The 15,488-nt window shown below is 50.9% G+C and overlaps 1 protein-coding gene and 1 long non-coding RNA gene across 2 annotated transcripts in view; both read right to left on the bottom strand.

Annotated features, from left to right (window-relative positions):
- LOC140418036 (uncharacterized) overlaps positions 1 to 15,488 on the bottom strand; it is a 126,266-nt gene that overhangs the window by 35,267 nt on the left and 75,511 nt on the right. The gene's annotated exons all lie outside the window — the stretch shown is intronic.
- On the bottom strand, positions 2,095 to 15,405 carry LOC140420640 (uncharacterized). Its single transcript, XR_011946488.1, has 2 exons — positions 15,293 to 15,405; positions 2,095 to 3,558 (listed from the first exon to the last, which is right to left on the bottom strand). It is a non-coding gene; the product is annotated as an uncharacterized lncRNA (long non-coding RNA).

Raw genomic sequence — 15,488 nt, forward strand, 5'->3', positions numbered from 1 at the left:
TTCTCCCTCTGTGACCCGAACAGGCCGGAGTGTGGCGACTAGCGGATTTTCACAGTAACTTCATTGCAGTGATATTGTAAGCTTACTTGTGACAATAATAAAGATTATAAACTAATAAAGAATATTATTACTATCTCCCCAGATTTATTTTCTAAGGAGCCTCTGTGGAGTTGAGGTGTCAATCATATCAGCCGTGAAATTATTGAATGGTGGAGCAGGCTCGAGGGGCCAAGTGGCCTACTCCTGCTCCTACTCCTAATTTGTATGCTATCACATCCTTTATAATAGATTGTAGCATTTTCCCTCCTACTGATGTCAGGCTAATGGGTCTATGGTTCCCCGTTTTCTCTCTCTCTCCTTAAATATTGGGGTTTAATTTACCACCTTCCAATCTGCAGGAACCATTCCAGAATCTATAGCATTTTGAAAGATGATCACCAATGTATCCACTATCTCCACAGCCACCTCTTTCAACACTCTGGGATGGAGAGCAGCAGCTTTTGGGGATTTATTAACTTTCAACCACATTAATTTCTCCAGTGCTGCTTTTTCACTAATACTAATCTCTTTCAGTTCCTCGTGCTCACTAGTCCCTTGGTTCCCTCGTGTTTTGGGGACAATTTTTGTATCTTTCTCTGTGAAGACAGACACACATTGTTTAGTTTCTCTGCCATTTCCTTATTCCCCATTATAAACTTTCCTGTCTCTGCCTGGAATGGACCCACATTGGTCTTTGCTAATCTTTTCCTTTTCACATTCCTATAGGAGCTTTTCCAGTTCTCCCCAGTTTGCTGTCATATTCTATTTTCTCTTTATCAGTTTCTTGGTCCTTTGCTGAATTCTAAAACAAGTTCCCAATCCTCAGGCTCACTACAAAATTGTCTCCTCCATTGATCTAATGGAATCTTTAACTTTTCTTGTTCGCCACGATAGCTTCACTTTTGCTGTTTAATTTTTGCTTCTTAAAGGAATCTATATTTTATGTAAATAAAATGCTAGTAGTTGCCTGTTTGTCTATTGTCTATCTTCATACATAGAACAACAAAGAACAAAAGACAGTACAGCACAGGAACAGGCCCTTCGGCCCACCAAGCCTGCTTGGATCATGATGTCTGTCTAAACTAAAACCTTCTGTGCTTCCAGGGTCTATATCCGTCTATTTCCATCCTATTCATGGATTCGCCAAGATGCCTCTTAAACGTCACTATCGTACCTGCTTCCACCACCTCCTCCGGCAGCGAGTTCCAGGCACTCACCGCCCTCTGTGTAAAAAAACCTCCCTCGCACATCTCGGCTAAACTTTGCCCCTCGCACCTTAAACCTATGTCACCCGGTAATTCACTTTTCCAACCTGGCAAAAAGCTTCTGACTATCCACTCCTTCCGTGCCACTCAGAATTTTGTAAACTTTTATCAGGTCATCCCTCAACCTCCGTCGCTCGAGTGAAAACAATCAGAATTTATCCAACCTCTCCTCATAGCTAATACCCTCCAGGCCAGGCAACATCCTGGTAAACCTCCTCTGTACTCTCTCCAAAGCCTCCACATCCTTTTGGTAATGTGGTGACCAGAATTGTCGGCAATAGTCCACGTGTGGCCTAACTAAGGTTCTGTACAGCTGCAGCATGACTTGCCAATTTTTATACTCAATGCCCAGACCAATGAAGACAAGCATGCCGTTTGCCTTCTTAGCTCCTTATCCACCTGCGTTGCCACTTTCAGTGATATGTTTATTGTAATTTCCCAATCTACCACAGACAACTTGCCCCTCATACCATGACAGTTTCCTTCTGCGAGAAACACCCAGATAAATTAGACAAAAGAACCCTGTAACCACCATAGCCCATCTTCATGGCAACATGGCTGCTTTGGGAACTAAATATCTTCCAACGTGCAAACACCTTTTCATTCTGTGCTCCTCGTCAAACTTGGAACCAGATAATCGCAACGAGGCTCAAAAATGGTCAGCCCACCGGAGGCAGAGGTGTTAGACTGACCAGTCCAGCAGAAAGAAACCCTCCAATCATCACCATTCACCAGATGTCAGAATGAACAAAATGCAGTCCTGGATGTCAGTGAGAGCAGAAACAATAACAACGGGGCCAACATCTGTAATTTATTGTGAACTTGTTGGAGTCACAACGGGTGTGATGAATCACAAAACCCCTCCCCACATTGAGAGCAGATGAATGGTCTCTCCCCAGAATTAACTCGCTCGTGTCTCCGGAGTTGGGACGGTTCATTGAATGTCTCCCCTGCTCAGAGCAGGTGAATGGCTTCTTCCAGGTGTGGACTCGCTAGTGTTCCTGCAGGGTGTATGGATATCGGAATCCCTTCTCTCAGTAAGAGCAGGTGAACGGCCTCTCCCCAGTGTGAACTCGCTGGTGTCTCTGCAGGTGGGATAACTGAGTGAATCCCTTTTCACACTGAGAGCAGGTGAACGGCCTCGCCTCAGTGTGAACTCGCTGATGTCTCCGCAGGTCCGATGATTGAGTGAATCCCTTCTCACACTGAGAGCAGGTGAACGGCCTCTCCTCAGTGTGAACTTGCTGATGTCTCCGCAGGTCGGATGATTGAGTGAATCCCTTCTCACACTGAGAGCAGGTGAACGGCCTCTCCCCAGTGTGAACTCGCTTGTGTGCCAGCAGGCTCGATGAACTAGTGAATCCCTTATCACACTGAGAGCAGGTGAACGGCCTCTCCCCAGTGTGAACTCGCTGGTGTGTCAGCAGGCTGGATAACCGAGTAAATCCCTTTTCACATTGATGGCAGGTGAACGGCCTCTCCTCAGTGTGAACTCGCTGGTGTCTCTGCAGGTCGGATGATTGAGTGAATCCCTTCTCACACTGAGAGCAGATGAACGGCCTCTCCCCAGTGTGAAGTCGCTGGTGAATCTGCAGGCTCGATGAAGTAGTGAATCCCTTTTCACACTGAAAGCAGGTGAACGGCCTCTCCCCAGTGTGAACTCGCTGATGTATCCGCAGAGTGGATGAATCACCAAATCCCTTCTCACATTGAGAGCAGGTGAACGGCCTCTCCCCAGTGTGAACTCGCTGGTGTTTCTGCAGGGCAAATAACCGAATGAATCCCTTCTCACACACAGAGCAGGTGAACGGCCTCTCCCCAGAGTGACTGCGCCGATGAGCTTCCAGCTGAGATGGGGCCCTGAATCCCTTCCCACAATCGACACATTTCCACCGTTTCTCTAGGGTGGGGGTGTCCTCGTGTCTCTCCAGGTTTGTCGATCAGTTGAAGCCTCGTCCACACACAGAACATGTGTAACGTCTCTCCCGCTGTGAATGGTGTGATGTTTTTTCAGGCTATGTAACTGGTTAAAGCTCTTTCCACAGTCAGTGCTCTGGAACACTCTCACCCGGCTGTGTGTGTGTCTCGGGGCTTTTCCAGTCACACTGATGTTTTGAAGCTGACAGAAAAGACAAACATTTCTCCTTCTCGATTCAAAGTCCGGTGATATTCAGTTCCAAGGAATTGAGAGACTCAGCCAGATCGAGACGTGACGTTTGAGATTTCTGTCTGTAATTCCTCCTCTTCTAATATCCTGTAAAAACAATTTATAAAAGTTACTTTTCTTCTCCTCATTTTGGAGAAGGTATCCTGAGGGTAACGACAGTCGGGCCGTGGGGTTAATCCTCCGGGTCCTCAGTCTTATTGAGGAATGTCCCCTTGGATCTATTGTGGTCGTGATTCTTTTGTATTTTTGTTATTATGGGAGGGTTTATGTGTTGTTGACTTTATCCTACTCTGGTACAGACGGGGCTTTTATCTGTGAAAGGAGCAGTTTGGGGAAACTTTGGTGCATCTGGTGTAAAGTGAGTTGGAGGAGGGGTAATGGCGCACGCCCGATTGTGGTGTGAAAATCTGTTCCTGTCTCTCTGTCGCCTAACTAATGGCGGCAGTTAATCTGCAAATTTTCTCAGGGAATGTACGGGGCATCCATCACCCTATCAGAAGGAAAAAAGATCCTCTCATTTCATTAGGAGAAAGTTGATATAGTTTTATTACTGGAAATCCATCTGGATTATGAGGAACACTTTAAATTGAGGCGGGAGACTTCCGGGTTGCGGCGATGCGGAGCTAAGCCGCGCGATTCGGCAGCTCCCGCGAAAACGGGCTTTTGGGCCCGCTAACGGAGCCCCAACGGCATTTTAAAAAAAAACCCAACCCGTTGGGAAGGAAGGAGAAAGTCCCCTACAGACCTGCATGGATCAGACCCGCAGCGAAACGGCGAAAAAAAGCAGCCCTGGAGCAGCGGGAGAAGAAAGAAGAAAAAGAAGGAAAAAACAAAATGGCGGCGCCCACGGACAGAGAGGAGATGAAAGAGTTCATCAAGTGCTGCTTCGAGGAGCTGCATAAGGAGATGGTGGCGCCTATACTGGCAATGGTTGAAAAACTTGGAGCAACCCAGAAAGCCCAAGAGGTGAAGATCCAGGAGATCCAGGAAAACGTGAGTGAGAATGATGACGAGCTCGTGGGCCTGGCGGAGAGAGTGGAGCGGCACGAGGCGCTGCACAAGACGTGGGCGGGAAGACTCGAAGACCTGGAGAACAGATCAAGGAGAAACAACTTGAGGATCCTGGGTCTCCCAGAAGGAGTGGAGGGGGCCGATGCTGCGGCATATGCGGGCACAATGATCGGGAGGCTGATGGGTGCGGAGGCCCCCTCCGGGATTGCTGGAGCTGGATGGGGCGCACCGAGTGCTAGAGAGGAAGCCCAAGGCAAAAGAGCCGCCAAGGGCGATGGTGGTGAGATTTCACCGGTTTACAGACAGAGAGAGGGTCCTGAAATGGGCCAAGGAACGGAGCAGCAAGTGGGACAATGCGGAGATCAGAATATACCCGGACTGGAGCGCGGAGGTCGCTAAGCCGAGAGCGGGTGTCAACCGGGCCAAAGCGGTGCTCCATCGGAAAGGAGTGAAATTTGGAATGTTACAGCCAGCGCGACTGTGGGTTACACATAATGGCCAACACCACTACTTTGAAACGCCCGAAGAGGCGTGGACCTTTATACTAGCTGAAAAATTGGACTCTAATTGAGGGTTTGTGTGGGAGGGGGGTGTTTGAGGGTTGAAGTATGATGGTTGTTGTACATAGTGGGTCAACCACGCGCAGGAAATGCTATATGGGCTGGGGGAGAGGGACAAGGCCACGACAGGAGCTGCACCATGGGGGGCGGGGCAGGCTTTGGAAGGCACGGGGTTGTCTTTCCCGCGCGCGGCATAAAAGGCGGGATAGGGGAACAAAGGAATGTACATTGATTGGGAGATTCCCACACGGGGGGGGGGTTAAAGGGATGGCGGGGGAAGCCGGGGTCAGCTGACTTACGGGAGGGATATGGGGGGAGCAAAAAAGCTAGACGGGGATCTAGCGGAGGGGGGAGGGGTTGCTGCTGCACTGGCCGAAAGAGAACGGGACACAGAAGAGGTGGCTGGGACGGGGGTCCCCCGGCTGACGGACTGGAGAGTGAGGGAGACGCGGACAAGGGACTGGCCCAGAAAAGGAGATGGCTAGTCGGACGGGGGGGTCCCTCCAATCCGGCTGATAACGTGGAATGTGAGGGGCCTGAATGGGCCGGTGAAGCGGGCTCAAGTGTTTGCGCACTTGAAGGGACTGAAGGCAGACGTGGCAATGCTCCAAGAGACACACCTGAAGGTGGCGGACCAGGTCAGGTTAAGAAAGGGATGGGTAGGACAGGTATCTCCCTCGGGATTGGACGCAAAAAATAGAGGGGTGGCAATTCTGGTGGGAAAGCATGTGTCATTTGAGGCCAAGACTATCGTAGCGGATAAAGGAGGGAGATATGTGATGGTGAGTGGTAGGTTGCAAGGGACGTGGGTAGTGTTGGTAAATGTATACACCCCTGAACTGGGATGATGCAGGATTTATGAAGAGCATGTTGGGGCGCATTCCGGACCTGGAGGTAGGAGGACTGATAATGGGAGGGGACTTCAATACGGTGCTGGACCCAGCACTGGACCGCTCCAGATCAAGGACGGGAAGGAGGCCGGCGGCGGCCAAGGTACTTAGGGGGTTTATGGATCAGATGGGGAGTGGACCCATGGAGGTTTGCAAGACCGCAGGCCAGGGAATTTTCTTTTTTCTCCCACGTGCATAAGGCTTACTCCCGGATAGATTTCTTTGTTCTGGGCAGGGCGCTCATCCCGAGAGTGGAGGGGACGGAGTATTCGGCCATAGCCATTTCGGACCATGCCCCGCACTGGGTGGAACTGGAGCTGGGAGAGGAGAGGCACCAACGCCCGCTGTGGCGGCTGGATGTGGGACTGCTGGCCGATGAGGTGGTGTGTGGGAAGGTGAGGGGGTGTATTGAAAGGTACTTGGAGGCCAACGACAACGGGGAGGTACGAGTGGGGGTGGTATGCGAGGCATTGAAGGCGGTGATCAGGGGAGAGCTGATCTCCATCAGGGCTCATAGGGAGAAGATAGAGGGAATGGAAAGGGAGAGGTTAGTGGGGGAGATCTTGCGAGTGGACAGGAGATACGCAGAGGACCCGGAGGAAAGATTACTTGGGGAAAGGCGACGGCTCCAGGCGGAGTTTGACCATGGGCAAGGCGGAGGCACAGTGGAGGAAGGCGCAAGGGGCAACTTACGAGTACGGGGAAAAGGCTAGTCGGATGCTGGCGCACCAGCTCCGTAAGAGGGCGGCAGCGAGGGAAATAGGGGGAAATCAAAGATGGACGGGGAGCCACGGTTCGAAGTGCAACAAAAATAAATAAGGTATTCAAGGACTTCTATGAAGAGCTGTACAGATCCCAGCCCCCAGGGGGGGAAGGGGGGGATGAGGCGATTCCTGGACCAGCTGGGGTTCCCGAGGGTGGAGGAGCAGGAGGCGGTGGGTTTGGGGCCACCAATTGGGTTGGAGGAGTTGAGTAAGGGTTTGGGGAGCATGCAGGCGGGGAAGGCCCCGGGGCCGGACGGGTTCCCGGTGGAATTCTATAGAAAATATGTGGACCTTCTGGCCCCGCTACTAGTGAGGACCTTCAACGAGGCAAGAGAGGAGGGAACCCTGCCTCAGACAATGTCAGAGGCGATAATCTCCTTGATTCTAAAGCGAGACGAGGATCCACTGCAATGTGGATCGTACAGGCCAATTTCGCTCCTCAATGTGGATGCTAAGCTATTGGCGAAGGTACTGGCCACTAGGATTGAGGACTGTGTCCCGGGGGTGATTCACGAGGACCAAACGGGATTCGTAAAGGGCAGGCAGTTAAATACCAATGTGCGGCGGCTCTTAAACGTGATAACGATGACATCGGAGGAGGGAGAGGCGGAGATAGTGGCAGCTATGGACGCGGAAAAAGCCTTTGACCGAGTAGAGTGGGAGCACCTCTGGGAGGTATTGCGCAGGTTTGGGTTCGGGGGAGGATTTATTAGATGGGTTAAGCTCCTTTACAGCGCCCCGGTGGCGAGCGTAGTGACGAACCGGCGGAGGTCGGAGTACTCCGCCTGTACCGAGGGACGAGACAGGGGTGCCCCCTGTTGTTTGCATTGGCGATTGAACCCTTCGCCATATCACTTAGGGAGTCTCAGAAATGGAGGAGGATAGTCCGCAGGGGAGAGGAGCATCGGGTATCGCTATATGCGGATGACCTGCTGCTATGTGGCGGACCCAATGGAGGGGATGGTGGAGGTCATGCAGACTCTGAAGGAGTTTGGAGAGTTCTCGGGCAACAAGCTTAATGTAGAGAAGAGTGAGCTTTTTGTATTACAGGCAGGGGACCAGGAAAGAGGGATAGGGGACCTACCGCTGAGGAGGGCGGCGAGGAGTTTTCGGTATCTGGGGATCCAGATAGCCAGAAGTTGGGGGGCCCTACATAAACTGAATTTGACAAGGGTGGTGGAGCAAATGGAGGAGGATTTTAAAAGATGCGACATGCTCCCGCTCTTGTTGGAGGGTAGGGTGCAGTCGGTCAAAATGGTGGTCCTTCCGAGGTTTTTGTTGGTGTTTCAGTGCCTCCCCATCGTGATCACCAAGGGCTTTTTCAAGAGAGTAGGTAGAATATTATGGGGTATGTGTGGGCAAATAAGACCCAGAGGGTTAGGAGAGGGTTCTTGGAACGCAACAGGGACCGAGGAGGGTTGGCTTTGCCAAACCTAGAGAGTTACTACTGGACAGCAAACGTGGCGATGATCCGCAAGTGGGTCATGGAGGGAGAGGGGGCGGCCTGGAAGAGGATGGAGATGGCGTCCTGTAAAGGAACAAGCCTGGGGACGTTGGTAACGGCACCGCCGCCGCTCTCGCCGACAAAATACACCACAAGCCCGGTGGTGGCGGCAACACTAAGGATCTGGGGCCAGTGGAGAAGGCACAGGGGTGCAATGGGAGCATCGGTGTGGTCCCCGATCAGGGGTAACCACCGGTTTATCCCGGGGAAGATGGACGGGGGGTTCCAAGGCTGGCATCGGGCGGGGATTGGAAGAATGGGGGACCTGTTCATTGACTGGACATTTGCGAGCCTAGGGGCACTGGAGGAGAAATTTGAATTACCCCCGGGAAATGCATTTAGATATATGCAGGTGAGGGCTTTTGTGAGGAGACAGGTGAGGGAATTTCCATTGCTCCCAGCACAAGAAGTTCAAGATAGGGTGATCTCGGGGGCATGGGTCGGGGAGGGCAAGGTGTCGGAAATATACCAAGAGATGAAAGAGGGGAAGCGCTAGTAGAAGAATTGAAAGGTAAATGGGAGGAGGAGCTGGGGAAGGAGATTGAGGAAGGGCTATGGGCGGATGCCCTGGGTGGGGTTAATACCTCCTCCTCGTGTGCCAGGCTCAGTCTGATACAATTTAAGGTGGTTCACAGAGCGCATTTGACGAGGGCGAGGCTGAGTCGGTTCTTTGGGGTAGAGGATAGATGTGAAAGATGTTCAGGGAGCCCGGCGAACCATGTCCATATGTTTTGGTCATGCCCGGCATTGGAGGGGTTCTGGAGAGGTGTGGCGGGAGTAATATCCCAGGTGGTGAAAGTCCGGGTCAAGCCAAGCTGGGGACTAGCAATATTTGGAGTAGTGGATGAGCCGGGAGTGCAGGAGGCGAAAGAGGCCGGAATTCTGGCCTTTGCGTCCCTAGTAGCCCGGCGAAGGGTCTTGCTATTGTGGAAGGAGACGAAGCCCCCTCGCCTGGATTAACGACATGGCGGGGTTCATAAAATTGGAGAGAATTAAGTTTGCTTTGAGAGGGTCTGCACAGGGGTTTTACAGGCGGTGGCAACCGTTCCTAGAATATCTCGCGGAGCATTAGAAGAAGGTCGATCAGTAGCAGCAGCAACCCTGGGGGGGGGGGGGAGGAGGAGGAGGAGGGGAAGACACGAGAGAATGTTCGAGGGGATGGACGAGCGGGAGATAGCTTTATACACCCCCCACCCTCCATGCTATGTAAATATACCATCTTGCCATGTATATATCTTGCTCAGGGAGATTTTGCGTTATTTTGTTACCGGGGGAGGGGGGGGGGGGAGAATTGTGTTGTTAAAAAACCTTAATAAAAAAATATTTTTAAACATTAAAAAATAAATTGAGGTGGGATTGGGTGGGGCAGTTTTTTTCACCTCTTTTTCATCCAGTAACAGACTTGTGGCAAACCTTATTATACACTATCCGAGCAGTCAGGGTAACTCTGCCGATTACAATGTGCATGTCAATTTCCTTTATGCCGGTCACCCCATCACCCGTCCCCCCATCTCCCGTCCCTCCCCTCTGCCCCCTTCACTCGTCGTTTCTGGGTCCTTTCCTGGGCCCTTCACTGTACAATGGGAGTTATCTGTTATTTACAAGTGGACGGTGCCCTCCCTTCCCCCCCATTGATGGGCCTCCCCCCTTCCACCCCGCGCACTCCCTGTCCTGTTTTAAACCTTCCCTTGGGGGTTCCTCTTCTTGTGTTTTTGTTCTCGGCTCTCTGGTCTCTGTGTCAGTTGGTTTCTGGCCTCTCCCTCCTTTTCCCAGTAGCCCCCCCGTCCCGTTTTTCCTGCCTGCTCCCTGTGATCCCGTTGGCCCCCGTACGCCCACCTCCCTCCCCAGTGTTCCATTGGCCGCTGGCTTCAGACAGGTCCTGGAACAAGTTGGTGAATGGCCTCCACACTTTGTGGGAACCATCCTCTGACCCTCGGACGGTGAACTTGATCTTCTCCAGGTGGAGAAATTCCGATAGGTCTGCCAGCCAGTCCGCAGCTGTGGGTGGTGCTGCTAATCACCAGCCGAGCAGGATTCTCCAGCGGCCGATTCGAGAAGCAAAGGCAAGGGCGTCCACCCTCTTCCCCATGAATAGTTCTGGCTGGTCCGATACCCCGAAGACTGCCATTTGTGGGCACGGCTCCACCCTCATAACCATGGACATTGCCTCTAAATAGTCTGTGCAGAATTCGACAAGTCTGGGACATACCCAGAACATGTGGGCATGGTTTGCCAGGACCCGCTGGCACCATTCACATTTGTCCTCCATCTCCGAGAAGAACCTGCTCATTCGGGTTCTTGTCAGGTGCGCTCTGTGCACAACATTCAGCTGCATGAAGCTTAGCTTTGCGTAGGAGAAGGTGGAGTTGGTCCCGTTCAGTGCATCGCTCCAGAGACCCCACCCTATTTCCGTCCCTCGCTCTTCCTCCCATTTTTCCTGGGTTTCGTCGAGTAAGGAGCGCATCCTTATTAAGAGTTGTCCGTACAGGTCCCCACAGTTTCCCTTCCCCAGACTGTCTGCGTCCAGTAACTCCTCTTGCATTGTGCTTCTCAGGGTTCCTGGGTATGCTGGTGTCTCCTTGCGGAGAAAGTTTTTGACCTGGAGCTCATCCCGGTTTGGAAGGTCCAGTCTCTCCATCAGCTCCTCTAAGGTCGCTAGTCTATTTCCCGTGTAAAAGTCCCTAACCATCAGTGTTCCCCCATCCTATCTCCACCTCTTGAAGGTGGCATCGAGAATGGCTGGTGCAAACCTATGGTTGCCGCAGATGGGGGCCATGATGGACACATCGGTCAGACTGAAATGCTGCCACATCTGGTTCCAGGTTCTCAGGGTAGCTACCACCACTGGACTGGTGCTGGCGGGGATGGGAGTGTTGCCCTGGCGAGGGCCCGGAGGGTCATTCCTGAACATGAGGACTTGTCCATCATCAACCATTCCATGTCTGGGTCCTTTGCCCATCTCCTCACTCTTTCGGCCGTGGCTGCCCAGTGATAGTATTGCAAGTTCGGGAGGGCCAGGCCTCCCATGTTTCTTCTCCATTGTAGTACTGTTTTAGGGAGTTTTGAATTCTTGCCCCTCCGCACAAACGCCATACTCATCTTATCTATTGAATGGAAAAAGGCCTTGGGGATGTAGATTGGTAAGGATCGAAACAGGAAGAGGAACCTGGGCAGTACGTTCACCTTGATCATCTGCATCCTTCCCGCCAGGGAAAGCAGGAGTCCATCCCATCTCGGTGGGTCGTTTTTGACTTCCTCCGCCAGACTGGTCAGCTTCCACTTGTGGATCCGTGTCCACTCGTGGGAAACCTGGATCTCCAGGTAGCGGGATTTGTTTTGGGCTATTTTAACTGGGAGGCCCTCCAGCTCTGCCCCTCCCCCTCACCGGGAAATCTTTGTTTTTGCCCAGGTTGAGTTTGTAGCCCAAGAAGATTCCAAACTCTCTCCGGGGAGGAGGGGGTCCTCGGAGGCGTACAGTCCCCGGTAGATGGCCTCAAATGCTTGGTTGACCTTTTTTGCTTGGGCTACGGGACGGCTATGGTTGGGCGACACGGTAGCACAGTGGTCAGCATTTTTGCTTCACAGCGCCAGGGTCCCAGGTTCGATTCCCGTCACTGTCTGTGTGGAGTCTGCACGTTCTCCCCATGTCTGCGTGGGTTTCCTCCGGGAGCTCCGGTTTCCTCCCACAGGTCCCGAAAGGCATAATGTTAAGTAATTTGGAAATTCCAAATTCACCCTCAGTGTACCCGAACAGGCGCCGGAGTGTGGCGACTGGGGGATTTTCACAATAACTTCATTGCAGTGTTAATGTCAGCCTACATGTGACAATAATAAAGATTATTATACCGTCTGCCTCTGTTATCCTTTACCTGGACTATTTCCCTCTTGGCTGCCTTCTTTCTCAGCTGGTGAACCAGCAGGCGGCTAGCCCTCTCCGTGCTCATAAAAGGTCCCCCGTGTTTGCGGAGTTAGTGCACTGCCTTCCTGGTGGGGAGCAGGTGAAAGTTCTTTTGCAGCTTCTTCCTCTCCAGCAGAAGCTCTATGGTTAGGGCCGCGGAGTATCGTCTGTCAACCTCCAGAATGGAGTCGATCAGTTGCTGCCTAACCGCTCTCTCTTCCCTGTCTCTACGAGCCTTTTGGCGATTATTTCTCCCCTAATCACAGCCTTCAGTGCCTCCCAGAACGTGGAAGGTGAGACTTCCCCGTTCTGGTTGTTAGTGATGTACTTGCCGATGGCCGGTGATGTTTTCTGGCAGAAGACCTTGTCGGCCAAGAGCGTCGTGTCCAACCTCCATGTGGGGCATTGGGCTTGGCCCGTCTCCAACCTCACATCCATGTAATGTGGAGCGTGGTCTGAGATTACAATCATGGATTATTCCGCTCTGGCTATTTCTGGAGGCACCGATTTCCCCACAACAAAGAAGCCGATGTGAGTGTAGACCTTGTGTACTGGTGAGAAGAACGAGAATTCCTTCTCATCCGGGTGTAAGAATCGCCAAAGATCCACTGCCCCTGTCTACTCCATGAACCGCCAGGGATCCACTGCCCCGTCTGCTCCATGAACCGCCAGGGATCCACTGCCCCCATCTGCTCCATGAACGTTCCCAGTTCCCTCGCCATGCCTGTAATTTTCCCTGTTCTGGGATTGATCTGTCAGTCAATGGATCCTGTGAACAGTTGTGAAGTTCCCCCTCCCATGATCAGACCGTATTCCCCCCTTCCATCTCCGCCTCCCACACCCTTCTATAGAACATAGAATCCCTACAGTGCAGAAGGTCATTCAGCCCATCGAGTCTGCACCGGCTCTTCGAAAGAGCACCCTACAAAAGCCCATGTCTCCATCCTATCTCTGTAACCCGTTAACTCCACCTACTCTTTAATGGAAGCCTACAAAGCCTCCGTTTCCCTGCTCCAACCCCACACCTACTCTGCGTTCGCCACCCAATAATAGTATAACAGGTTCAGCAGGGCCAAGCCCCCTGACTGTTGCCCTCTCTGAATCACCGTCTTCCTAATCCTTGCCACCTTATCTGCCCACACAAACAATTAAACCAACCTATCCACCCCCATAAAGAACAATTTTGGCAAAAAGACCATTAGGCACGGAGATAAAAATAAAAACCACAGCAAAATGTTCATCTTAACCAGCTGCACCCGATTGTGGACAGATTTAGTGCCTTCTCTGGTTATAAGATGACTTTTACTGTGTCAGAGGCCAGTGAGGGGGAGGGGGTGTGTTGAAGGGTAAGCCCCCTCCTCTTGCTAAGTTTCCAATCAGGTACTCCCCTTGGGATTTAAATATCTGGGAATGTCAATGTCCCCCTCTTTCAGACAGCTATATGGGGCCATCTTTCCACAGCTGATGGTGACTATTAGGTGGGACCTTGCCCGGTGGTCGGCTCTTCCGATTTCATGGTGAGGGAGGATCACCTTCATTAAAATGAATGTGTTGCCCAGACTGTTGTACCCTCTGCAAATGCTGCCTATACTGCTGTCGACCAGAGTCATTAAGGAAATTAATGGAATGATTAGTACAAAAATAAACCTCACCTCAAGTTTGTTAAGCTCCAATCACCAGGAGCTCAGGGAGGTTTGTGTCTCCCGAATATCAGGCTTTATCAATTGGCCTCACATCTTAGGTTCACACGGAATTTGGTTAGGATAGACCCAACATCCATCAGGGTCGATATGGAAGCAGGCCAGTCTGTTCTCCCTCTATCCAAAACTGGCATAGACTGATTACGGAATGTATCCCATTAGAATTTTTAATGTCTGTACTTCATTCTAAGTCTGATGCATCTGTTCAATTATGAGACCCCTATCTCAAATACATGTGCTCCAATCTGGCTGACTTGCTCCTCCAGGGATTTCCATCAGTGAATTCAATTCAACTGAGCCCAGAGTAGGGCACAGTGGTTAGCACTGCTGCTGCATAGAGCCAGGGTCGCAGGTTTGATTCTTTGAGTGGCTGTCTGTGTGGAGATGCGCTTTCTCCCTGTGCCTGCGTGGGTTTCCTCCGGGTGTTCTGGTTTCCTCCCACAGTCCAGAGATGTGCAGGTTAAGTGGATTGGTCATGCTAAATTGCCCTTTAGTGTCCAAAGATGTTAGGTTAGGTGGGTTGACGATGATCAATGCACCGGATTATGGGAATAGGGTGGGGAGTCTGCCTCGGTGAGTGCTTTTTCTGAGGGTCAGTGCAGACTTGAAGAAGCAAATGGCCTCCTTCTGCACGACAGAGATTCTGCGTCATCTATGTTATTTTAATTTGACTATGCTGTTAGTCTGTTTTGTAATATTTTGGGGTGTGCATTGTTACCCTTCTGTTTTTATATAATCATACCCTCTTTCCACACTCACTATGTTAACCTGTTAACTGGTTGTTCAATTGATCTGGCATTTCACATAGCAGCTCTCGTCCCAAAAATATCCTGTTACAAATTAATTCTCAATGTGTTGCTTGTATTTATGCGGCAATATCAGTTGTTCTACACTATACTCATTTTCCATCAATATTTCTGTTAGTTTGTTGCATTCATTATTTTAAAAAGTTTAAAAAAACAGAACAAAATAAATATTAAAAATCCATCCAACTCATCCTTGAACATATTCAGTGACTCCCAGACTCCACTGGTCCCTGTGGAAGAGAAAGCCAGAGACTAACAACCCTCTGAGGGAAGAGATAACTGGAAATATAGAAATAGGGACAGTTCAATATTACACAACCATAAATAATAATCAATGTATTTTATTACAGAACCATAATTATCTAATCTGTACCATTTAAAAATACTAGACATGTCGGTCTCATATTAATTTACTGTCCCTTAAATGTCAGCCATCTCCTGGAGAAACCAGCCTTTAATTGTGAACATTGGGAAAGAGACCATCATTTTAGCCAGACAAATAAATGTGTCAAGCTGAGGGAGCAAAGGATGTCAATGTCTTTAAGCGAGAGATAGAGACCTGGGCCAAGCTTTGCAGAGTCTGCACCCTCCCTGGATTCACTTCCTTTCCCTTCAGTTGCTGCAAGTGACCAATTGAAGGTCCGAATGAGAAAAGAAATGGAAAGGGGGAGAAAGGAGTTTCACTCACAGATGTTGGAGACAGGAGGAAGTTTCACCTCCAACGTCCGCTTTGTGACGTCACGAGAACCCCTGAATCAGCCAATAATAATAATCACTTGTCACAAGTAGGCTTCAATGAAGTTACTGTGAAAAGCCCCTAGTCGCCACATTCCGGCGCCTGTTCGGGAGGCTGGTATGGGAATTGAACCGTGCTGCTGGCCTGC

Source organism: Scyliorhinus torazame, chromosome 5, assembly GCF_047496885.1.
Source record: "Scyliorhinus torazame isolate Kashiwa2021f chromosome 5, sScyTor2.1, whole genome shotgun sequence".
NCBI lineage: Eukaryota > Metazoa > Chordata > Chondrichthyes > Carcharhiniformes > Scyliorhinidae > Scyliorhinus > Scyliorhinus torazame.